We start from the raw sequence: 27665 nt of genomic DNA on the forward strand, positions 1-27665 counted from the left end.
AATACAGTCAAGATTCCCAAAGTTAGCTCAAAGAATATTGAATGAAAGTCAAGTGAATGAATAATTCTGAATACAATGTAGTAGGGTATTTCTAGACTTATATGCATGCCTTTCCTGGTTGCTAGGAAGAGCTAGATGGGTCTGAACAAAAAGAAAGCCAAAAGAAATAAACGTATCCTCAAAAACAACAGCATAGTGATTTTAAAACATGGTTACAATTTCTTTAGTACCCTCTCCCTATCAAGAGACAGGTTTTATACCCTTTGCCCTCAAATCTGGGTGTGGTTTTAACCTCTTCAACCAAAAGCATATGGCACACATAATACCATAAGACTTCTGAGGATATTTCATACAAAACCATGCAGCTTCCATCCTGTTTTGTAGGAACATTCGCCCTTGGAGCACTGAGCTACCATATATATATATATATATATATATATATATATATATATATATATATATATATATATATATATATATAAAATCTGACAACCTGGAGATCTTCATGTCGTGAATAAGCTCAGGCCACATGGAGAATCATCCAGGCATATTAGGAAGAAACCTCCAGATAATTCTAGCCCCCACCAGTGGAAGCGACAGGCAGACATCTAGGTCTTCCCAGCTGTGGCCCAGATATCCTAGAGCAGAGAAATGATCCCTACTGTGCCTTTCAGAACTCCTGACTCACAGAACCTGTAAGCATAAGAAAACGTTGGTTGTTTTATGCTTTCAAGATTTGGAGTTGTTTGTTACACAATAATAGGTTACAGGTAAAGTGGGTAAATTTGACATATGGCAGGGCAGAGCTTTTATTCCCCACTTCCTTTTAGGAGTGAGGGTTTGGTGAGAAAGATAAGAGAGAAAGTAACTCGGTTTACTTTATAATGGATAAAAAGGTAGCTAAGAGAGGAAGTCAAAAGTAGCAAGATGAAGTTTTGTTGGTTTTATAGCCATTTCTCTCTGAAAAAAATGTGAATGATCTAATTTTTCCCAACACACTCAGACAGTGTAAGGGCTGTCTAAAGGTTATTGTAAACACAGAGAAACAGAAGAACCTAACTACCCCTTAAGCAATGCAGTCTGTATCTTGTAGAGAGTGTATAAAAACCCAACCCGATGCCGTCGAGTCGCTTTCGACTCATAGCGACCCTATAGGATAGAACAGAACTGCCCCATAGAGTTTCCAAGGAGCGCCTGGCAGATTTGAACTGCCGACCCTTTGGTTAGCAGCTGTAGCACTTAACCACTACGTTACCAGGGTTTCCAGAGTGGATAGTGGTAGAAAAATGCAAGGGAAACATAGGGAAGGAGGAGGAGAAAGAAAAGAGATTCCAAGATGCCCACCAGAGGTAGATGCTGTGTGGACCAAGAGTTAAATCCAGGAAAACTTTGTACCAGGCCCTGGACTTATCTATTTATGATTGTTTCTGGTAACGGTTACGGGCACAAGCTTGACATTACATTTTGGAAGGCTCATTTGGTGCACTGCCAGAAAACAGAACTATTTTTGGAAATGATTCCAGTAAATCATGATTTAAAGTCTGTGAGCATAGTTGTTGAAATGTAACAAAAGAATAGTGAGGAATGCTAACATGGGTGGAGGTCTCACAAGGAAACAGAGGACTACAACTGTCAGCAAGGATAGCATCCTTGCATCAACTCAGGGCTCACATGGAGAGCATCAGGAGTGTTGGAGGCGAGGAGAGGAGAGCAAAACCTAGACTCAGAGTCATTACCTGTTCCCAGTTGCAATTTTCTGACCCCTAGGCCAGTGTTTCACCTGGAAACAAGAATAAAATACCCACCATGGACTAAAGCAAGCCATTAAGATACAAACACAATATCTTGTGTTTAAAATATATATATATTATAAGAATGGAAGTTAAATTTAGTACTTACATCTATGCAGTTGTAGTATCAGCACTTCTTCATTTAATTTTGGGGAGTTGAGATATAGTAAAACATAGAAAGGAATCACCTAATTGCCTAATCCAGAGGCCAAATGCTATAGATTATCAGAGAAAGTGCCATTTTTAAATTTGGGAGGACTTTCTTCTTTCTTATACCATAGAAGTTTATATTTCTCCTAGGAATTTCCTCTGTTTGTAATTTTTTCTTTTAATTCAATCTTTAAACCTTATCTTCCAATTTCTTCTACAAATAACAAAGGTAAGTTGATATTTTCATAATTTGTTTATAAATTTCAGCACACACACAAAAAATTCATGTCTCAACAATGACAAGGCTTAATGTATTTCAAAAGTTATAACCAGACGGGAACGTCTAGGGAGAAGACACACACACAAAAAAAGAAAGACAAGACGTTGTTTATTTGCATTTTAATCGAGTAAGAATCCCATTTTGAAGACTGCTGCTGTTTCACTTTGAACCAAGCCGTGTTTGAATATACCCATTTCAGCATTTTTAAACACCTCCGTTTCCCATTAAACCACTACGTAGATTTAATTTCCTCAACCAAAACTCTACTGAGATAATATACAGAAAAAAACTGTGAACACTTTGGGCAATTCACTGACAAATGTCCCAGTACTCATGTAGTATGTTCCATTTCAGTGACCAGAAAAGTACCGAATTTGACAAAATAGAATCTTACTTTCCTAAATGGACAGACTCCAATATACAAGCTCAAGATGACTATAGAATATTCCCACATTTGAAAGGAAATTTTTGTTTACATTTCCCTCCTTTCCCCTTGGCTCTAATCTAAAGCACTGATTTAGTTTAAATATTGTATTTTGTCCCATGACCTTGTAAAACATGTCAAACCTTCTAAAGAATGTCTATTGTTAGGTAGTTTATTACCAAATATTTACAGTCGGTAATGTAAAGGGATTGTGGTATTGGTTCACTTTGGGAAGAGACTAGAAAATTGGAAAAGTTGAACTACTCTTTATGTAATGAGATTTGAAACTTCTAATTTTAAGTTAGTGCCACTTACTCCTCTATTGGAGAAACTTTCACTAAAGTTAATTAGAAATAAATGAATTACATTGAGAGATTATACCCTTCGATAACACTGATCTTAGGATGTTTTGATGCCTGTCACTCTATAACCCATAAATCTTGAAAATAACGTTGTCAATTCTTAATTATCTATAAATTAATCTCTCCTCATTACTCTTCTCCTTCTTCCTTCCTGTTTCAGAGCAGAAATTATCCCCAGTCCTTTTCATGACTGATGTCTCTATCTCTTTCATCCGTTGCTGCCTCTTTCGGAAAATCCTTCCTACTGGAAGGACACTAAGACTGGAAAGAGATTGACTTTCGAATTAGACCTGGGTTCAGACCTTGATGGCTCACTGCTTGCTACTTCCCAGCTGTGCAACTTTAAGCAAATTACTCAACCACCTTGTATCTGTGGGTAAAGAGTTTACAAAACAAAATCCTTTTCCCTTCTGCATGAGAATTTGGCCACTGATTGACTCTAGCCAAGTGATTCTTGCATGGTAAATTGCAACCCAAAGAGAGGAGCTATAAATGCACTATAAATACCTCATGGGGAAGTCAAAGCTGGGGGCTTCGTTGAGTGCAAAGACGGTTATAACTAGCATCTTCCTTGCAAGGTTCCTGGAAGCTATGCTTGTAGATTTGTATCAAGAGATACTGGCTCCTGTGAATTATGAGGCTTCTAAGTCAGGCCTATCCTGCATCCTTCTGATGTGAATCTGGCCTCCTCACACCTGAGCTGCCTGCGAGACTGCTGTAAGGGCTCATGTGAAAAGAAAAGTGAATGAAGCTGCCCTGCTGGCACTCTGTGTTCATGCCTTACATCCCTCTGAGCAGTCTGGTGTCACATATGGCCTATTGTAGTCATGGAGTCTGAATATTTAGTTGAACCTAAGAAGATCCCTTGCTGAGCAGAATAGAAGGATAATAATATCTACCTTCTAATGATACTTTTCTGTTGTTGGGTGCATTGAGTTGATTTTTACTCATAGCCACCCCGTGTGACAGAGTAGAACTGCCCATAGGGTTTTCTAGGCTTTAATATTTACTGGAGCATATCTCCAGGTCTTTCTCCAGCAGATCCACTGGGTAGGTTCAAATTGCTAGTCTTTTGGTTAACAGCCGAGTACTTAGTCGTTGTGCCACCAGGGGTCCTTTCTAATAATACTAGGAGGATTAGATCAGATTGTACATAAATTCATATACACAGTGATTCACATATATCTATATACATGTAGAGAAATCCTGGGTAGCACAAATGGTTAAGCGTTCAACTATTAGCTGAAAGGTTGGCCGTTCGAACCCACCCAGAGACACTTTGGAAGACATGCCTGGAGATACGCTTGCAAAAGGTCACAGCCTTGAAAACCCTGTGGAGCAGTTCTACTCTGCACACATAGGGCCGCAATGAATCAACTCAATGGCAACTAACAACAACAACACGTATGTGTACACACGTATGTAGTAAGAGAAAGCTCATTGCACTGCAGTTTTTCTACAATTGTAATTTAAAATGCATTTTTGTAATTTATAATATCAAGCTCCCCCTAATAAATTGTAAATTATAATTCGTGTTAAGTGTTCCCAGTCCCTATCAGAATGCTGCCACGTAATATGTGCTCACTTAATGTTTGTTCTTTCCTATTACTGCCCCTCTCTGGAGAGGTCCCAAATTGAGATCTGTGGAAAGCCAGTTCCTTCTATGTTTGACAAGCATTATTCAAAGTATGGAAAAAAAGGACTTCCTGATCAAATAAATTTGGCCAAGTAATGACAAATCTTTCTGTTTCTGTAAACTAAGAGTGTTGGAGGGGTATATTAATTAAAGATCTCTCATCAACAAATGTATCCATATAAGCATTTACTGAAAACTTAGGACCTTCTGATTTCTGCTATTTTTCACTGGACTTAATAAAGTCTGTGTAGAATCCTGAGTATCTAGGCTATAATTAGTTTAAGGGAAAGAAGTAAATACATAACTTTTTTTTTTTTCAGTAATTCCTAGAGAATCTAAATCTCTTCACTCAGGATGGAGCAATTCTGTTTTCTCTTATTATAAAAAAATATATAAATGTCTGAGCCTCAGAAATCCTTTGGGAGCAAGAATCGGGAAAGGGGAGCTATTACTGTATTTTTACACAAATAATGCATACTTTCTCTTTTTTTCTTTTGAGCCGTGCCCTCCCCCACAAGGTATTTTCATAAATGCTGCTATGCCATTTTTTTTTTTTTTACATGTCACCATAAAAAAAAAAAAAAATTAGCTTAGCACGCATATGAAAATACCTCATGGGGGAGAGTACCACTGGCAAACAAATGTAGAAGGCATGTATCATTTGTGTGAAAATATGAAGAGATTCTGGGGGAAGAAGACATGAGATAAATTCATAATTAGATCCTAGAAAACATGAAGCTTATTGGTGCAGTATATGATGCATTATACCATCAAATTTTACTCACAAATAGAACAATTATGTAAAGCATTTAAAGAAATTTGCCCTATATTTGTACTGAGAAGGACAGAAGAAGGAAATGTTTAAAAGCCATAAGGATAGGATTCTAGGACAAATTCTTATTTTATTGTTGATAAGAGGAAATCAGGAATATGGTTTGAGAATATCAACACAGATGCCTCATCTATATGCCTGAAAATGTTTCTCTCCACCAAGAGTGACTCTTAATCATCACCCTACAAATATGCTCAAGGCCCCCCGAGTCTAAAAGACTTATACTTACTCCAGGTCTTCAACTGTTGAAAAGCATCTTGGTTACAAAGAAACCTAACTCAAAAATAAGTTAAACAAAAAAAAGGGTTTTGGTGGGATGTGAACTCTAGTGCCTCATGGGAAGAGTTGGTCAACCATATCACAAGATGGGCAGCAATGCATGCTGGGCTGCAGAAACCAGAAAGGAGCAAGAACCCAAGGACCCACAGGACTATCTTGATGTCTCATCTCTACTTCCTCTGCATATCAGTCTCATTCTTCTCTCTCATTACAAACTTACAAACTATGCACATGGCAGAAAAATATATCTATATATATGGTTCCAACAGCCCTCAAACTTTAAAACTGTAACCGTGTGCTTCAACAAGGAGAGGTTTATTGGACTTTCTCTATAGAATCCAAGGTTTTGGCTCAGCTTTGATTGGGTTTCCGAGATATACCAATCACCTCTAATCAGGGAAGTAACTTTATGTAAGAACATAACAACTCCCTTAGTGTCCATATAACTGGAGTGAAAATAGCAATTTCCTGAAGAAGCAGAGCTATTTCCAGAAGTGAGGTGTCACCCAACAAATCACACTGTGGTAGGCAAAATTATGGCTCCAGCATAGATATTCATGTTATAATCTCTGGAATCTGTGAATACGCTACCTTACAGGGTAAAACGGACTTTGAAGGTGTGATTAGATTAAGTGTCTTGAAATGGGAGATTGTACTGCATTACCCAGTTTTGTCCTGTGTAATCATGGAGTCCTTATAAAAGAAAGAAAAGAGGCAGGAGTGTCAGTGTCAGAAAGAGTTTTGAAGGTATTATGCTGATGGCTGTGAACATGGAAGAAGAGACCAAGAGATAAGGAATAGGTCGCCTCTATAAGCTGGAAAAGACAACAAAGCAAATTCTCTCCTAGATCCTCCAGAAGGAACACATCCCTTCAGACACCTTGATATCAGCGCAGTGAAACCCATTTTGTACTCCTGACCTCCAGATCTGTTATTTCAAGCCACTAAGTATGTGGCAACTTGTTACAGTAGCAATAGAAAAATGATCTACTATAATCCTACTTCATCTTAAAGTGTCAGATTTATGCATGCCCCATCCCAACATACACACTTCACTGTTATTTTGAAAGAGTAATCGAAAGTTAAAACTTCACTCTCTCTACTTATACCTCAATTCACAACTTTCTCTAACATTACTTCTATATCAGCCTTCTGACACTGATATCTAAAAGACTATGAAATGACTTCTTAATGGAGAAATCATGTCTCTACTTCTCATTCTTTACATACAAATATAGGTACATCTGTAGATTCCATTAACCAATGTTGCCTTCTTGAAAATTTCTCTTCCACATCTTTGGGCTAGTGGCCTGTATTAATTCTCCTTCTCCTTCAGGTTGCTTTCATTGTTTCTCTTTATCATGTCTTCTTTTACTGATCCCTTTAACATAAAAATCCTTCAGTGTCTGGTCTGTTTCTCCCCTACATAATTTCTCCAAAGAGCACTGTTGTAATGGTTAACGTTATGCATCAATTTGGCTAGGCCATGATTCTCAGTGGTTTGGCAGACATTATGTAACCATCCTCCCCATTCTATGATCTGATATGAGCAGCCAATCAGTTGTAAGGGAAGTTTCTTTGAAGGTGTGGCCTGCATTCAATATCTATATGGATGTTCTGTCAAAGTTCACTCACTTTCTCTCTCTTCGATCCTGCATTTGTCTGTCATCCCCTGATCTCTGGTTCTTGGACATGGGAAGCCTTCAGCCTGCTGCCAGACCTGCAGATTTTGGATTCACCAGCCCCTGAAACCTCATGAGTCAGTAGAAGCCTCCAGCCTGATGCCTGACTCATGTATTTGGGACTTGCCAGCTTCCACAATGGAGCCTGGGTGGTGCAGTGGTTAAGCATTCAGCTGCTAACCAAAAAGTCAGCAGTTCAAATCTACCAGCCACTCCTTGGAAACCCTACGGTGCAGTTCTACTCCATCAAATACAGTCTCTATGAGTCAGAGCTGATTCAACGGCAGAGTTTTTTTTTTTTTTTTAATTGGGCGCCTGTACAACTGTGCAAACCCTTTCCTTGAAATATCTCTGTATATATTTATATATACGCATCACTGGTTTTGCTCCTCTAGAGAACCCAGCCTAAGATAACTGTTTTAGCACACAGAAGCACCCAGGTTGCAATACAATTTCTATAAGTCAATAGTTGTGTAATTTCGGTCAGATGGTTTGGCATGACTGTATTCCCAAAATGGCCATAATATCTTCCTTCTATGGTTGTTGGAGGATCAGAGATAACATGGAAAATATCTACACATTGTATACTATCAATAAACAGTCACTTTATTATTCTCCTTCCTTTTTTATTTTTTCTATCACTACTTTATAGGTATCTTTCTTTAATCCTGTCCCTTCCTATAAAATTCCACAACTGGATACTGGATGTCTCCACTTGGAGGTCCACATGGTCGCATGTTTAAGACCAGTCCTATTTCTCCCCTCAGCCCCAAACTGTACCTATTCTGAGCTTTCTAGCATCCTAACAGAATTACAACTAGTGATTTTCCCTGGCTGGGAAGTTAAGAATTGCCTCCCAACTAACTATTTCTCAGAACCAGTTGATGATGCAAGATCTCAATTGAATTCTACATAGTATCCGTGGTGCCTTTTTCAAACATTTTCTATTTTTCTTAAGCCCTGAATCGCAACCCTACCATCTTCACTTTCTGTAATGATGCTACTTTATAATATGAGGATAAATACGGTTCTTTGGATATGAGCTTCCTCATCTTGCTGTCTCTTCACCTCAAGTTTTCTCAACTTCTTCAATCATCACTTCTCCTTCCCCTTTAACAGAGAAAGAAGAATCACTCTTCCTCTCCACCTACTTCTAAGATGAGTAAAACCTCATAGGAACATGAGAATACCCCAGGTTTAAGAGCCAAAGAAAACTGGATGCAAATCCAAGCTTTTTTAACTTATTAGCTGTGTGATCTTTAACAACTTACCTACTGTTTTCTTCAACCATAAACCAGAAAAAAGTAATAATTACCTCAGTAGACTGAGGCGAAGAGCATTGCAATGTTGCCTTTATTCTTTTCTTGATCCCATTTCCTCTTGGTGCTGTCCCCCTACTTTCTGCCAACTCTGCCTTATCTCTTGTTACTAGATTTCTCTCCTCAATCTCATTTTATTAGATTGAAACTGATTTTTGAGAACAAGTGACCTTCTTTCAAGCCTGATTCACTATAAAACATTTAGTCGCAGTATACGGAAGGCGATAGATTTAGCAGACAAAAACACAGGACGTCAGGTTAAATCTGAATTTCAGATAAACAACACATTTTTCAGCACAATTAATTATTATTTACAGTATTTATATTCTCTAAAATCACTACAAACACTGAGTTAGTAAATATTTCCCTCCTAGGGAAAACACAGGGTTAAGCTCCCTTGAGCGTCAACATTTTCATCACATTTCATTAACTGATCAATACATAACTTTGTTTTAAGTTTGTTTCTATTTAAAGACACTTTATTTAATGCGTACTGTTAATTCATTAACCTTCAACTCTCAGCCAACAGCACCATAATTCATGAAGCTTATCCAACATATCACAACCTTGTGCTTAGGAACAGCAGACAACACTTTAGCATTATGCTTGGGTCATTTTAAGCATCAGAATCACCAACAAAAAGAAAAAAAAAAAAACAGAGAAAGAGAAAAATAGACTATGAGAAGGACACTTGTTTACAGTATGAGAGCTGAAACAAGAAGGTAAAGCATCACCTTGTTCCATCTCAACTGGGTTGTGCATGTCAAGTGACTCAAATCTGTTATCGTTCTGTGCATCTTCATGAATGACTGCACCAACATCATAAATATTGATTCAAGGGTTACAAATGAGTTTTAGTGAGAATGTAAATTCACATTTCCAAATATCCATGAACAATGAGATTGACTGTGTAATTCTTTTAGTATAAGTGTGTACCATGCAATATTTGGGACATACCTATACTAAAAATTATTCACTGTTTATCTGAAATGAAAATTAACTGACAGCCTGGTATTTTATCTGGTAATCCTAATCAAATAATACATCACTTTAGTCCTTCTATCTCTGCTTTAGTCCTTCTAAGGGACTGAGATGGAAAAAGTGTTGTGAAAGTTAATGAGTTAATGTATCTAAAGTGCGTAGAACAATGCAGGGCACATGGTCAATATCTGTTAAATGGTTGCTATTTGTTATAATCTTTGAAATTATTATAACTATTTCTATAAACACTGATAAATACTACTATTTTATAAATGATAAAATTAGGTTTAAAAAGGAGAGTTGACTTTTTCAAGGTCATGCTGCTATATAGTGGCCGATGTCCATATTCTCTAACTCTGAAGCTAATGTTTTTCATGCTATATATTCTGCTGATTAAGGTCACCTGCTCTGAACTGTTACAGGTCTCAATTTGTACAAAAACACATGGTGTTACTACAGAGTACAAGTCTCTTGGCCAAAGCAACAGTATAGCTTAAAAGACCCATGAGACACATGGTATCCCATCCATTCTTTATACCTCTGGAGTTCTTTGAAAAGGAGGTAGCCTGATTTTAACTCTTTTAGCCTCAAGGTGGGAGCCATTTGAAATGCATGAAATTCAAAAATTCTCAATGCGAGCCTCATTTTTGTGTAGGTTGAACATTGTCTTACGTGATGTCTCCTGGGTGTGTGAATTTTCCAAACTTTTGACAAGTTTGCCTTTATTTCTGTGAGATAAGCATGCTCACTATGTTTCCCAGTACTATGTTCTTATGAGAATGTACTTACCGTGAGAATAAGCTATTGCCAGTCTTTATTCATTCATAGTGACCATTTTCTCCTTTACACCGTTCATTGTTTCCAGGTGTTACTGGCTCCCTTCAGAAATAGCTTCTGAACAGTAAACAATGCCTTTCCAATAAGGAATAATGCATTGCAGTAGTACTTTTCAAGACTTTGCAATACTTATTTGTTATTCTTATCCTGTTTTCAATCTTAGAGCCCAATTATTGCTTCTCTGTGTAGCAGGTGGAATGTATCACTGTCAGCAGTTCTGCAGCATTCCAGGGCAGTTGTTTCTGGTTCTTCGCTGTTAGTACTGCTTTTGTTCTAATGAAGAATATATAGTAATGGTACTTTTCCTGAGGTTCAAATTCCTTAATTTTATTTATTTTGCCCCTAATTACTGCTTTTTCAGTAATGAAGAATGCATTGTAGTGGTATTTTCCTGAGATAAAAAAAAAAAAAAAAATCCCTTGGCTTTATTTATTTGGGCCATAAGTACTGCTTTTGCAATAAGGAAGAATGCATTGCATCATGTCTTGAAAAGTTCATGAAAAATAATAAAAACTCTAAGAAGAAGGAGACTAGAATTAAATGTATGTGCAGTGATTGCCAGGTGCCTTCATGTTTTGCAAATTTTCAAGCAATAAAATTTTCTAAAAATTTTTTTTAAAAATTTATCATTGACGCATCTCAGCAGGATTTATGTAGTCCATGAGCCACTGGGATACATGTGATCCCAGATGGGTATCAAAATCCATAGCTCAAAACAGAAATTCTGAATTGATCCTTTAATCAACATACCTTTATTACTGAAAACACATACCATCAGCAAAAAATTCAAAGTAGAAAATAATTGGATCTTGAAAGGGTTAAGAAGATGCATCTATTTCAATAAAAAGAAAGCAAGGGAAATAAAGGAAGAAGGGAGGGAGGAAAGGAGAAAGAGAAGGTGGGAAAGAAGGGAAGAAAGAAAGGAGGAAGAGAGGGAAGGAGGAAAGAAGGAAATACATTAAACTGCAATCACGGCATCCATTATGACTCTGGTTTTTGTGGTTTAATAATGGTAACACTCATGGTAGGTAACAAAGGCATTAATCCACTTTTACTCCTGCTGTGTGTTTCCTGTTCTCTTTACCCCTGTCAGTGGATAACACTTTTTCTTATTAATAGTCGTTTCAGTTAGAGTTGGTAAAACCAGGTATTTAGAAGAAGCTATTTGTTCTCAGCCCATAGCTGGGAGAATTCATCTCTGAGGAAAACAAACTGCTGTCTTCCTTCTCTACAATAAAGCTGTATCTGCCTGACGCTATTTGCTAAGTCTTCCACTAAGAAATACTGCCAACATAACAGGAGCAAACTACTGCGGTGTACAGGGTAGAAAATGCTTAAGATGCCACAGATTTTAAAAACATTCTGGAACAAACCTATCTTGTATGATCTATGACCATCGTATTTTAAAAAAACACATTGTGCTAAGAAAAAATACAGAGCTCTAAAAACAGCTGAAAACGTAATTAGATAAAATAAATGTACACTTTGGCTTTAAACAAATATTCAGAGATATATTAAAGATTCGAATATATTTTATTTTGAATTGGCAATGTTAAACCTACTGTTTACATACATGAATTCGTGGGAAACTTGATTTCATAACTCAGTCCTTGAAAAAAGTAAGCAGTCAATATTTGGTTTTGGCACTAAATGACCATAGCTATTAATCAAGCATAACATTTAACCTCTCTCAAAATATATCTTGATTTGAATGCAGATAATATGGGTAATTATTATGGTGAAGAACAGCACATATTTAATGGTGGTGCAGTGGCTAAGAGCTCGTCTGCTAACCAAAAGGTCGCGAGTTCAAATCCACCAGCTACTCTGTCCTATAGGGTCACTATGAGTCAGAATGGACTCCACAGTGACTTTTTTGAGGGGGGGGAGGTCGAGGGAGTATTAAGTTATTTGGGAGCCAATACTTGGGTTTTTTATTGCATTTCAAGCTGTCATCTGTACTACCTTGATTGAAAATGGGTGGCAAGTGTCTAAACTTTTATTCTTTTACTACATTTTGGAGTAATTCCTGGACTGCAGGGGTTACTCAGTGTCATCAGTACAAAAGAAGGCTTTAACGAAAAGTACAACATTTTCACTAACCTATCTAAAAAATTACTTCTAAATAACTGCTTCAATCACTTCTTCTGATTGGCTAGCAGCAGGGTTTTTTGAAGTTTTTAGTGCCCACAGTGACCCACACACTTGGACAAGTTTTCTTTCATATACTTTGTGGTCAGTGTGCAAGATTGAAAAGAACTGGGGGTGCAAAAATACTTTGCCTCAATCAGAATTCCAGATGCAACTGCAGGGGGCTTTTGTAACAACCTATTTGCTATAGCCACATTTTTTTTTTTTTACTACCTAGGGGCCATCTTGCAAGACCAGTTCACCATGGGTGGGATAGCTTCTGATGACAAATCATTACAGTAACTAGTACCTGGTCAGTGTAAATGGTAGCCTGGCTGATTCAGTTAAGGGTAGACCCTTCCCAGGCAAACATATAATCAGTGGACATTTACATTTAAACATCTGAATACAATTTGGTAAACAATGAACTTAATTAAGATGACCCAAAACAACACAACTGATGAACTGCATATAAGTTAACCAAACAGTAAATAGTTAGCAAACGTACATATATATCTTTTGTATGTATAGTAATAATAAAATAATGGCTCTGGTTTAGCCAATCCTGGGGCACCAATCTTAATTTCTCTAGCTACAGATGCAAAGTCCCACTTTTGATCCTAGTCCTTTTTAGCCATTTTCTGGCCAGAAAGCTCAACTGCCCATACATGGCCTGATCATATTTACCTCTGCTAAAAATAATCTAAAAACTTTTTCTGATAACGGGAGTTCTCATAGACCTTGTTTTTAATAGTTGAAGATTTCTGCATAAAGCTCCGTTAGCATTTTATTGCTGTTACTCCTAACTTCTGCCTGTTTTGGCCTCTACATTAGCATATGTGTGCAGAGGCAAAGACACTTCTCGATGTCTAATCAGGAAACAAGTCTTTTTTGTTATCCTGCATAACATATCTTGCATAAGGCTCAACTTCTCCCCTATAAACTAATCTGTGTGCTTCATGCGCTGCTTCTCAGGACTGTGTTTTCTCTAAGTGCAATCTCAGATTTATCAGTCCTCCAAGTTGCCAGTGATATTCCTGGTCACATTCCCAAGACATGGGGAATTCTGCACTAACCCTGAGACCAGGAAGCTCACTGATCCTGCTTTCTTCTCACAGGTTTTTCTGGTGGCCACAATTTCCTCCACTCCACTACCACATCCTCACCATCACATATCTTCAATCACTATGGATTCATGGATTACTGCCAGGTATTGTTTCAGGTCACCACCCATCTGTCAGTTTGTGCTGTAGTGGCTTGCATGTTGCCGTGATGCTGGAAGCTATGCCAGGTAATCCACATACAAGCGGGGCCACCCATGGTGGACAGGTTTCAGCAGAGTTTCCAGGCTAAGACAGACTAGGAAGAAAGACCTGGCAATCTACTTCTGAAAATTAGTCAGTGAAAGCCCTATGGATCACAACAGAATATTGATAATGCTGGAAGATGCCCCCCCCTCCCCAGTTGGAAGGTGCTCTAAATACACAGTGGCCATAACAACATACTCAAGCATACCAACAACTCAAAGACGGTTCAGGACCAGGCAACGTTCTGCTCTGTTGTACACCGGCTACCATGAATCAAAGCCAACTCGACAGCAACTAACAGCAGTTTCTGGACTCTCATGTTCTTCATTGCTTGAGCCAAAAAGAAATAACTTTTGAGCATCATTACACTAAGAAAAAATCCTCTGTCCCTTTCGCTCTGAATTTTTTTTGTAGTCTCCCTTAAAAAAAGGCTATATCTATAGGAAAATATAGCAGTATATATATATATATTTATTAATTTGTTTTATAAGAGAAAGTTTCTGGCCTTTAACATACAGAGAAGTAAAAAATATATATAACAAAGCATCTGTACATAGAGAATTACATATATGTAATATATATTTTTTTTAATATATAAGGTAAACAAAATAAATTTATGAGGCAAGCAAAAATGTCTGCAGCAATGTGATAAATGTATTTTTTTAATAATAAGGCTCCTGAAAAGCATAGAAACATAAAATTTACAAAATGAAAACTGAAATAGCTAATGACATTCAAAATAATGTTTAACATCAGCAACAACAAAAAAAGTACAGATTGAAATGAGATTAATATTTTCACCTATGAATTTTCATTGTATAATTGTTAGATTCAATCTAGAAGGTTTGTAGTGAGAGAGCCTCTCTTATACATTGTTAATGGGAGTAAATTGATAAAACCTGGGAAAATTACCTAGTAATATATATCGTGAGCCTTAAATGAAACGCTATGTCCTATAATTCATTTTACAATCTGTCCTTAAAATCAATCCGAAATGTTTTTTTAAAAAATTTTATTTTTAACCTCTGTAATAAGAACATCTGTCATGTATTGACTGTCCACTTGGTCAGGCACTCTACTAGTCACATCTCTGCAAGGTAGTATTATAGGCAAAATAACATAAATATTATAGGCAAAATAACATAAATATTATAATTCTCATTTTGCAAATTAGAAAACTGAGACAGGACAGTTAGGGGGCTTAATTAGAGTACTCTTACTGGTTAAGTGGTAGAGTTGTGATTCACTGTCAGATTTGTTTGCCTAACTGACCATACCAATGGCCTCCTTGGAAATGTTCATATTATTTACAGTGAGACAACACTGAAGACAACCTAAATAGGGAACACTATTTGGAAAAATATGGTTTATTCATATGACTATTTTGTTTTTCAAAATGCAGACTAGCTCCAAGATTATTTGTTACAGCTCTATGTGATATATTATGTATGCACAAAAAATTATGTTCTTGAAAAGTTTATGTGAAAGTGGAAAATGACTATGTTAAGAAGTTTATTGAAAAGAGTAGATTGGTCAATATGAGTTCAAATCTGTGAATAAAAATTAGGGGGGAAAAGTCTGTTTGCAGTAGAGGTAAGGGCTGACTCCTAGCTGAGAAATTCTCTCCCCCAGGAATCCATCTCCTCTCCTTCTTCTCTCTCTCTCCCCCTTCCCCTCTTTCTCTCTCTCACACACACACCAAGCCCAAATTCTAAATGTCAGCAACTATAATCTTTTCCTTGCAAAAAAAAAAGAAAACTTTTTTTCTTAATATATTAATGATTAATTAAGTATGCATTGGTGTATATGTATTGGGCAGGCATGCTCTGAATTAGTTTATAGATTTTGGTCATTGTGACTATAAATAGTAAGTAAAACAGCTTGTGTTTGTATTTATTTCCTATTCCATTCTCACCTCATCATTTTTTTCTCCCCCAAATACTACTTTTTTAAATAAATATGTGGAAGAATATGTAGAAAGAAAGAATGTGACCTGGAAAGAAATGCCTGTAAATATTATCAGTAGTTAAAATAAAATGTTGGAATAATGGGTGATTTGTGTTTTCATAGACATTTTTGTGTTTTTCTTCAAAATACTCTTGTGTTACTCTCATTATCAGTAAAAAAAAAAAAAAAAAGTTAATTAAAATAGTTCATGATTTAAACAAAGTATATAGTTGATGGAAAGACCGAGTGTATTGGAGGCAGATAGTCTCTCACATAGATGGATCCTGGGTCAGAAACTAGCCAGGCGGGCTTGATGAAGTACATAAGTTCTCTGAACCTCAGTTTCTTCATCTGAAAATTAGGTATGACACTTTTAACCTGAAGAATTGGTACCAGGGCTATAAGTAAAGATACATGTGAAGCAATGAAATGTAGCACACAGTAGGTCCTGAGCAAATGAGAGCTAGTATCACATTATTGTTTTAAAGTTTTTACATTTTAATCATCTTTTCTGAACTTTCAGAGAGCAGAAGGCATTATGTTTAATATACTGAAGCTGGGGCTAGCATTGTTCAACTCAGCGGGACGTCCATTTTTAATACCTTTAACTCTTACAAGCTTCCCAACCCTGCCTGTCTGCCTCACGCTAATGATCCGCAACAGCAGGAGACCTTCAGGTGGCCTTCTGTTCTTCCTGTGAGGCTCTGTCTGGCACCAGTACAGGGAGTGGTGATGTTTCTTATATTCTGTACTGAGGGTCCGTCACTTGAACCACTTCGTTTAGAGTGCTGTAATAATCGCCTCAGAAAGTAACCTTACGTTAGCCCAGGTAAACCTCGTTATCCTTGTGACATATTCTTACTAAGTTATTAAATGCTCTGGAGTAAATCCTGCTGCTCTGCAGTTTAACAGGCAGTCACTCAGAGTTGCGGAATCAATTATGTTCCCGCTCCCTGCTTCCCACAACAGAAAAGGATTGACAAACGACACACAGAAGCCTGGTTAGTAAAATGAGTCACTTTTCCCTAACTGCAACTTAATCAGCATGGTAATCCCAGTGCTAATGAACATTAGTCCAACCAAATTTGAGCTGGAAGCAACCCAGCAAACTTCTCCAAGGCAATCATTTTACAGATGAGAAAATTGAATCCCAAAGAGTAAATGAACCACTGGGATGAAGTAGGAACGGAGTACAAACTTGGTGAATAAATGGGCTTTTCCATGTCAGAGAGTTAGACTGTGATACAAAAAGTGACAGCTAATATATATTTAAGGCTCACCATGTGCTAGGCACTATTCTAAGTGCTTTATATATGTGTTAACTTAGATAATCCTTCCACAATCCTTTTTACACATGAGGAACCTGAAGTACACAGCAGTTTAGTGACTCTACCAAGGCCATGTGGCTGCTAAGGGTAGAGGTAGACATTGATTCCAAAGAATCTTACCCCGGAGCACATGCTCCTAACTACCACATGATACTGTATCTCAGGTATTAGGACTGTAGTCCTATGATTCTACATTAAAATATCTCTCTTATCTCTCTGTTTCTCCCCACCTCTATGACTATTAATCGAGTTCAACTGCCATCGTCTCCTGCCTTGATTCCTCAAGCAGCCTCCTAACTTGTCTTTCTCTTCAATCTTTTCCCGCTGCTATTTTCCCTCATGCCATCAGAGTGATCCTTCTAAAAGACAAATTTAATCATATTATTTTCCATAATTAAAAAAAAAGCTGCCGTCCAGTCATTTCTGACTCTTGGTGACCCCATGTGTGTCAGAGTAGAGCTGTACACCATAGGGTTTTTAGTGACTGATTTTTCAGAAATAGATCACCAGGCCTTTTCTCCATTAGCAACCAAATGTGTTAACTGTACCAATCAGGGACTCCTGTCCATGGTTAACATCGTACAATTCTTTCTCAGTATAATATTCAGTTCACAAGATCCTTAACAATCATTTCCCCCTTGAAATTCAACCACCAGTCATATTGAACATCTTTCAGCTTCTATAAAGTGATACAGTCTTTGACTTTTACTCTGGCCTACTCTTTCCCCTTGCTGGTTAACTTCTATTGATCCTAGCTTTGAGCTTAGACATCACTTACTCAGGGAAATATCACTGAACCTCTTCCAAGTCTTGGATAGATGTCCTTCTTTGTACACGCTTCTCGAACAAAGAAATAATCATACCATACTGAAAATTCTTGCTGAACTGTTTCCCCCATTAGGTTATTTATTTAGGCAAAAATCAAACTAAATTCGCCTTTTCATCATTGCACCCCATTTGTCCAGGAAGTTTGTTAATCTTTCTGTACTTCAATATTCTCAACAACAATGCGGTGACAGTACTTACTGCATGGAATTAATGAGAAAACACATGAAAAGTGCAGTGTCCCAAACCAAAACCAAACCCCTTGCTGTCAAGTCGATTCTGACTCATAGCAACCCAATAGGACAGAGTAGAACTGCCCCCATAGGGTTTCCAAGGAGCAGCTAGAGGATTCAAACTGCTGACCTTTTGGTTGGCAACTGTAGTTCTTAACCACTGTGCCATCGAAGCCCGCATAATGTTCCACACATAGTAATTAGTCAACAAATGGTTATAGTTCTTCAATATATAAATATTTTCTGATATTTCATTAGAAAGGCGGCATGATTACATTATATTAAATATCAACTAAAATCATGTCTGGTATGTTACAGGTGAAATATCAATTTGATTTTGAACAATGGTGAGTGAAAGGATAGCTGGGAGGAAGGGTGAAGGAGAGAGAGGAAAGAGAAGAGGCAAGGTGGAGAGGAGAAAAGCAGAGAGGAGAGACAGCTGGCCTTCCAGTGAGTCTACAGGGCTCAGACACAACCCAGGGCTCAGTGTCATCCTGTGCAAGGACCCAAGGCCAGGGGAGCCCAGCCCAGTCTCCCAAGGAGAGGAGGAATCTACCTGGGTTGAGTAAAAAATTATTTAAGACCTCCTGTCTAAATTCTGAAGAAAAAAAAAAAAATCCTTATCTGCTTGCTAAATGTTGCTTTTTCTTTAAAAGGAACACGACATTTTATTCCACAACAAAAAATGAAAGCCTTAGACTTTACCAAACTGCCTAAGGTAACACTTTCAAATTTATTCACTCAAAAGTATAATCAGTCTATCAGCAAGGTTTTTGGCAGATAGAGAGCAGCACAGCTTGAGTTACATCAAAAGTGGAAGCATATGGCTGTCTTTGCATGTTAGGTGAAGTGGATACTGTTGTGGATAGTGGGCACAACAGCCAATACAAGATAAGATTCAAATAGTCTTCAAACTTAGCTCGGCTTTGTCACATGGTCTTCAAGCGAGGAGAGAGTGGGAGTGAGTAGAAATTGTGTATAAAAGTGTTCTCGTTTTATTAAGCTTTGAATTCACAAAGTTCTGCTTCATGTATTTTAGGGAGAAGTGTAATGTTTAGCATAGAATCTCTGTTCCAGAGGCATTCTTAATCCTGTTTTTGTCTGAATAAGGAACTGGCCCCTTGAGAAGCTGGCAACTATTATGCAAACTAGAGGTGTGCCTGTGAGGGCTTATGGCTGAACCAATAAGGGGTTCACATACACTTAGACCACCATTTCTAGAAATTACTTTATCTTTCCTTTCTCCATTTCTCACTCTGATTTTCTAATACTGTCCCTACCATTATCGAGGGGGATGTGTTTTCAACTCAGCCTTTTATGACACCAAGCAAACATTTCAAAGAAGGCCTCTATCTCTAACATTAATCCTTTTTTTATTGCTTCCCTAGGACTATATCAAGATTCAAATGAAGGTACTGTTCCATCCACCTGAAAGTCCATGTGTTTATATGGGCCTATACTGCCTCCCCTCCAGAAAAAAGTGGGTAAAGAATAGATTCTTCTTATAAAGAGAGTTGTATCACAGCCAGTGGTCTCCAGTGCAATAAACCAGGGACTTAGTATAATTTCATGGAGTCCCTGTGTGGCACAAAGGGTTTAGCACTGAACTATAAGCTGAAAAGTTGGCAGATGAAACCCAGGCTGGGCAACCTGCTTCCAAAAGGTCACATACTTGAAAACCTTATGGAGCAGTTCTACTGGGTACACGTGGGTCACCACCATGAGTCGGAATCAACTCAAAGGTAACTAACAACAAGAAGTATAACTTTGATGTGTGTGTGTATATGTGCGTGTGGGTGTGTATATATACAAGCACAATTTTTCCAGTCATGGTTGTCAAAATAAAAGACAAAGTTCTAATGGTAAGTAATATGACTTGTGAGTACTAAACTATATAACAGACATCATTCATGGTAAGCACTTCATGTGTGTCCTCATTTAACCCTCACAAAAACCATGTGAGATAGTTATTATTATCCCCATTCTAAAACCAAAAAACCAAACCTAGTGCCATCGAGTCGATTCCGACTCATAGCGACCCTAGAGGACAGAGTAGAACTACCCCATAGAGTTTCTGAGGAGCGCCTGGCAGATTTGAACTGCTGACCCTTTGGTTCGCAGCCATAGCAATTAACCACTAAGCCACCAGGGTTTCCATCCCCATTCTATGATGTATAAAATGAGGCTCAGAGAGGTTAAGCAAATAGCCCAAGGTGACATAGCAGTACACGGCAAAACCAAAACTCAAAGTTTTTTGCCTCCAAAGCCCTATTCAACCTTCCTAAATCTTAAGTATTAGATTAGAATCGCTAACCAAGTACAGATGACTCTCATCTAGAATTCAAGTGAATTAACACCATTACAGAGACACCTGGTTTGGGACACCCACACCCACACCCACACCCACATCCACACCCACACCCGAGTAAGTAAAGTGATTAAGTCCTCTGAATGATACAGCTTAAACTGCAAAGAGATAAACAAAATTCAAATATCCAAAAAGCACCCCAAATTAAAAAGAATGTTCTTCCCTCTTAAATCTACCCCCGTGTTGCCAGTCTGCCAATCATTCCCTCGTCAGGAAATATTAACATGATTTTCTGGAAGACTCCAGTGCTTCCATGCTTCCCTCATACTCAACAACCCCACGCCTTCACCTTCCCACTTTTTTCCTCTTTGTGAAAATGCCCTCTGGCCACTGTCCAAAGCTAATGCCCCAGGAAGCTGGTATACTCCAAACACAATATCAAACAAAAATAATTTTTTTATTTCAGCTAAAAGATCCCTTCAGGCCAGAACAAGGATTTTTGCAGCTTAGTCTTGTTTTATATCAAACATCTTTATTCAAAAACACTTTACTGTCATTGATTTCCTCAAATTTCTAACTCCCTAAACATACTGCAAACATTTACCTCCCAGAAAGTTCTGTATTAGCACATTATGTGTTATTGCAGGAAACCCTGGTGACAGAATGGTCAACAGTTTGGCTGCTAACCAAAAGGTTGGCATTTTGAATCCACCAGGTGTGCTCCTTGGAAGCCCTATGGTGCCATTCTACTCTGTTCTATAGGTTTTCTATGAGTTGGAATTGACTCAGTGACAATGGGTTTTGGATTACGGGTGTTACTTCAGGCCCATTAAATCATAATCTATTAGACTTTTAAATTGATATAAGCAATAACAAAAAATACAGCTTTCAAGATTGTCCAAAGAGAACTTAATAGACCTGTCTCCTTACCCTTTGTAACAATGAGTGAAAAGAAACAAATATATAGCTCTCAAAGCAAGATAATGTTCTCCTTCAGAGATGAACGCGAAAATAGAAAGTTGATCTCCCTGTAAAATGAGGAGGTAATAAAACATATCGCAGTACTTCTCAGACTTTAAAGTGCATATGAAGCACCACAGAATCTTGTTAAATTTCAGATTCCATTGCAGTCAGTCTGGGGAGGGATTGCCATTCTGCATCTGTAACAGGCTTCCAGGTGATGTGGCTGCTGCTGATCCAGGGACCACACCTGGAAGTGAGGGAGCCTGGTGGTTAAGGGAGTGGCTGACTCTTCAGTTAAATAACCTGGGTTTGTATGCAGGTCTGCAAATTAAAAGCTGTGTAACTTTGGCTGAGCTATTTAATCCTCTCTCTACTCAATCTGGAGCCTTGGTGGCACAGTGGTTAAGCCTCCGGCTGCTAACCAAAACGTCGGCAGTTTGAATCCACCAGTCACTCCTCAGAAACCTTATGGAGCAGTTCTTACTCTGTCCTATAGGGTCACTATGAGTCGGAATCGACTCCATTGCAACGGGTTTGGTTTTTTGGTTTTCTGCTCAATCTTATTGGTAAAGCAGGGGATAATCAGAGGGTTGTTATATGAGACAATGTATGTATACCATTTATCACAGTACTTGGTACTTAAGAAATATAATACAAAGGAGGGGAATTAGTGAAGAATTAATATATTTTCTTTTAAAATGGCTATTTAACAGGCACAAAGGAAAGTACCCAGCCTTATTGAAATTGTGATAGCATAAAATTTTATATCTGTGTGTGTTTGAGTATATTCACTATTACACAAATGTTTCAATATATGCATATATATTCACTATCGTATAACTATATATGTAATTATATAAATAGAGCATCAACTCACATCTTTACATATTATATTGACACTTAGCCTTTCTCTAAGAAGGTGCTTTCGCCTTGTTGCCTGATATGATGTTGAGCACCTCCAGGACCTAAAGAGGAGTATATAAACAGGGCACCCAATGTAAGCTTCTTGGCCAAGGCCAAAATCTTGGGTCTGGCTCAAAAGCCAGAAGTTTCAGGGAAGCCCTGAGCTCATGTGACTGCTGTCACAGGCCTAGCTCTGCCATTGCTAAGGTTGCTGAGAAATTTCAACAGCCAATGGGAAGATTTATTCCTGGCCCAGGCTTGTCTTCCAGTGAGCAGAGCTCCTAATCAAGACACTGAGAATAAGGAGTAAGAGTTAACTTGATTAATGGGAAGGGAAAAAACTCTTCAGACAAAGAAACCAGCATATGTGAAGGCCATGTGGTGAGAGAGATCACAGAGGCAAAGGCATAGAAAGAAGGCCTCTGTTGAGGGAGGGCAAAGAGCAAGAGACTATAAGGCATGCGATGAGGGTAGAGACAGTGGCAGGTGCCAGACTGTATAGGACCTGGAGCTTTGTGTTTATTTCGAGATCATTTTAAGTAGGAACGACATGATCAGATTTCAAAGCATTGCACTGGCTACAGTATGGCAAAAGGTGTGGAATGAGGCCAAAGCTGATGCTAACTATTTAAGACACTATTAGAGTAGGCAAAAGAGAGACAAAGGTAGTAGAAGGAGAGAGAGTGGGACAATGTCCACATTGTCAGTGCAAGTCACTAAAGGATTTGAAGCAGGAATCAAAAAGATAAGCTTGTCATTTTAGGAATGTATACAATAAACTGAAGATAGTGAGTCCAAAGTAAGACCAATTAAAAGGCTATGTCAAGATTTAAAAAAAAAAAAAAAAACCAAACTTGTTGCCGTCAAATCAATTCCAACTCATAGCAACCCTATAAGATAGAGTAGAACTGCCCCATAGGGTATCCAAGGATCAGCTGGTGGGTTTGAACTGCTGACCTTTTGGTTAGCAGCCATAGCTCCTAACCACTGCATCACCAGGACTCCAGATTATAGGAAGAAAAATATGAGGATCTGAACTAAAACTGAGGGGTTGGAGAGGAGAAGATAGATTTAAGCAAAACTTAGAATTCCTTTTTTTTTTTTGATCAAGACTTTGGTAGGCACCCCCAGGGATGTAGTGTCATCAATAAAGAGAACACAGAGAAGGAAGAAAGGAGTGGTAAGAAGTTCAGTTCTGAACTTCCAACACGATTAACTGATATACTTAATGTGCTTTACAATTTGGCAGTCCAATGTATGTCTTTCTTCAATCCTTCCACCTTCTTGCTACTAAATATTCAGAGTGGCAATGGATCTCACAACCACAAGTCAAAATAGTATCACTAAAGTCCAATTTCCCAAATATTTTTATGAAAGTGGATTGTGTGCTGACCAAGAGACTGATATCCAACATTATAAAAGCCAGACCTCAAATGTCACATTTAATCAACTACAAATGATGGGTGAGTGCACTGTATAAATAAAAACCATTTTGTCAAAAGATAGTGCCTGAGTCTGTAAACCAGATCCAACCCGAGAATAACACTGGTCATCACAGGGTTTAGCCATCTGAGACATGAAGCTGGAGAATCAAGTCTTATGAACTGAAACACATTGGAAGTCAATAGGTCAATGTAGTGTTGTGCTATTTGCTGTAATGGCACTAAGCAATCCCACGGATGGATTGGCAGAGCAAGGTACATGTGAATCACTATTGTAGAATCATCCTGAGTTCATTTTTAGTTTGAACTGTTTATGAAAGAGCTAGAAAAGACCCTTGGCAATGCCCCTAAAGGAGATGCTGTGACTTTGAAGTAGATAATGCCAAGATAAGTGCCTTTTTATCTTCATCTCAGAAAACTAGATGGTGGGGAGCCTGGGAAAGGTCCAGGGACATAGCTCATCCTTGAGGTTGAAGAGATCCATATGCCATAAAGAAGAGAGCACAGGCTTTGAAGCTAGACTAGGCAAGCCTGGTTTTGCACCTATGGTTTTACATTTCCTGGCTTCATATCCTTGAAAAGTTAAGTAACTGTTTCTCTGAATCATGTGTAAAATAATAAAATGGCTGAGTTATAACGAAGTTATTTAGCTAATGTGAGAAAAGCACGTGGAAAAGTGGTAAGAATATAGGTGTTCATCAAGTGTGTGTTCTTTTCCACCCCCTCTTCCTCTTTTTATAAGAGTGGCTTGAAACTTCAGTGTACATAAAAGTCCCCTAGGATGCTTGTAGTAATGCAAATTCCTTAGGCTCCACTTCCAAGTGATCCTAACCCACAGAAGGGCTCAGAAATATATATTCTGAAGGATCCCAGTGACTCTCATGCACTTAATACATGGACTACATTTTGAGAGATGTTGAGACAGTTGGGATAGTTATAAGATAGCTGAGACTGTGGGACACAAAGAGACATTCTAGGAACCATAGAAAAAAGGATTCAGGTTTTGACTCAAACTATACTACAAAAAAGGACTCAAGCTCTCTGCAGTGGTCTAGAGCCTCCACATTAAAGGAAGATGATCATTATCTAGGGTCAAACACAGAATTTTTCTCAGAGAGCCAAATATCACTGACATTGAAGACTGTATTCTGCAAAATAACCTCACCTTTAAGACAAAACCTTAAGTTAATGTCCAATAACCAAGAATATTTGATTAAAAAAATAATAATAACTCTCATTTAAGCACAGTGGATGAGTCATAAGAAAAAAAAATTTGAGTGTTAGGACATATATATTTTTTTTATCCTAGCTCATCATTTCCTGTGTTTATTACCCTCCTTTGCTGTCTCAAAATTCCTAGAGAGCAAAGCAAGTTTCTTCTCATTACTCACTTAAAATTTCCTTTGCTCAATTCTATGCACAGAGCTCATATTAAGACCAATGAGTCAAAGTGCCTATGCAGGATAGGACATTTTATACAATGTTTAAATAGAGCGGCAAGTACAATGACATCTTACCTGAATTCCAAAAACTCTTCATCTCCCCGATCAAGCTCCATCCGCTTACCTCGGCAGCCAACTTTCCACTATGGCAGTGGTTAGCAAGTGAACAGATCATTCTCGTTCCCAGATATTTTTCCACTCATCTAATAGCCTTGCTCTTCAAGATGTATGACTACATTAAATCGCTCAGCACTGAGTGGTGGTAAATCACAGCCCTGCACACCCGACTTCCGCTGAAGCCGCTGACAACGAAACCTCATAAAAAGAGATCACTCAATACAATAATCTTGTTCCAGATGTGATTTGGGGGAAGCCAGAGACCATAAAGGGGAGAAAAGGAAAAAGATGTGATCATGCAGCATGAATCAAAAACAAATAAACAAAAAACAAGTAAACAAACCAAAAAGGAACATTTTAGCCCTTTTCTTTTAAAATAGCTTCAGTTTAAAATTACGTTGATAGAATGAGAAAAGATTTCCTCCAAATCACTGTCCTTTTGGGACAAAGGTAAACTAGGTTTTGTAAATGAGCTTAGGACTTAGGAAAGAAAGAATTCAAAAATCACAAATCATTACCTTCAAATTTAAGTGTACTTTCTTCAGATTTGACTGCACTTTCAAGGGCTCCAAAAAATTTTAAAATAACTCCAAACATCTCTCTATATTTAGGCTCTTTTTGAGGCTTCAGAGAGAAATCAAAGAACTACTAATCAGCACTTTTAAGATTAAGTTCTAAGTGCCCCAGACAATCACAAAATGGCACTTTCTTCTAAGGTTTATGTAGTATGTGATCTAACTGAGTGCAATCAGGTAAAGAGCATTAAAGAAAAGGCCTGACTGTGAGTTGAGACAAAATTTCAGAAGTACGGGGAAAAGGAAGGGACCACAGAAAAGGGGAGAGAAAAAAAAAAATCATTAACCTATAACTCACAAAGCTTTGAAAACCCAATATATTTTACCTTATCTCCTGTTTTTGTATAGCACCTAAATATTGCCTGGAGCTAGGGGTCACTATGAGTCGGAATCAACTCGAGGGCACTGGGTTTGCGTTAGGAACACAAAGGAATTAATGAATGACCTGCTTTAAGAAAAGCATCAGTAGAGTGATTCACTAAGGTTTTCTGTAAATAATTAGTTATTAAAAAAAAAAAAAGTTGCCATCGAGTCGATTCTGACTCATAGCAACCCTATAGGACAGAGTAGAACTGCCCCACAGGGTTTCCAAGGAGTAGATGGTGGATTTGAACTACTGACCTTTTGGCTAGCAGCCAAGCTCTTAACCATTATGCCACCAGGGATCCAGATCTTATATGGTGCAGTCTAGTTGTGCTAAATGTAGCATCTTTCCCCAATCGCTTTTGTTTAAAATAAGGTTCACCTGTCTTCCTCATTTATTTGTAAAGCCTCTATTGTAAAGTTTTAGTCATTAAGACACTCTTTTATGAAGGAGGAAAGAACTCCCCTGAAAGTTTTTTTTTAATATACTTTCCCTTAAAATATTGCTGGAACTCTTTGAATAAAATAGAATATTTATTCAGCAAGAATTCATGGAGCAGCAACTTTGTTCCAGGTTCTCTGCTTCATTTTTAACACTTGCTGTGCAACCTGATGCCACCAATACATTCAGCTCCGTTCACTAATGCTGAGGCGGGTGGGTTGCTCTGCCTACAGGCAGCCCTGGTCACAACCTCCTTGTTAAAAGAGATGGCTATAGGTAGACAGTACATGTTAGGTTCAGGGTCTACATATTGTAGGCCTGAGCACTTTATTTCTCCCAACCACTAGGATTATAGGATCACTTGACCCACACTGTGGGTATAATCCCATCACCAGCCCTAGGAAAATGTATAAAATACGTTTAGAAGTTTAAGCTCTCACAAATCCAACTTTCCAGATTCGGCAGCAAGCGCTTTGCTACCTAGTTCATCATAACCTTATGGCAGGTATGGTAACAAGTCCAAGTCATTATATGTCCCTTCCCAGGGCTTACCTTGTCCTATCCATCCCATGTCTAATTATTGGGCTAATGTTGTCTCTTTGCCAAAGGCCCTCAAGTGGTTCTAAGCTTTCACGATAACATTAGATACCAGCTTAGGCCGAAAGGCTACACAGGCTCCATAACACCCACCTCTCCAGCCCAGCCTTCTCTGGCCTGTTGTTCTAGTCACACTTGCCACTTAGAGTTCTGTGCCTTAGAATGTGCTTC

The sequence above is a fragment of the Elephas maximus genome, chromosome 4 (assembly GCF_024166365.1).
Source record: "Elephas maximus indicus isolate mEleMax1 chromosome 4, mEleMax1 primary haplotype, whole genome shotgun sequence".
Lineage (NCBI taxonomy): Eukaryota > Metazoa > Chordata > Mammalia > Proboscidea > Elephantidae > Elephas > Elephas maximus.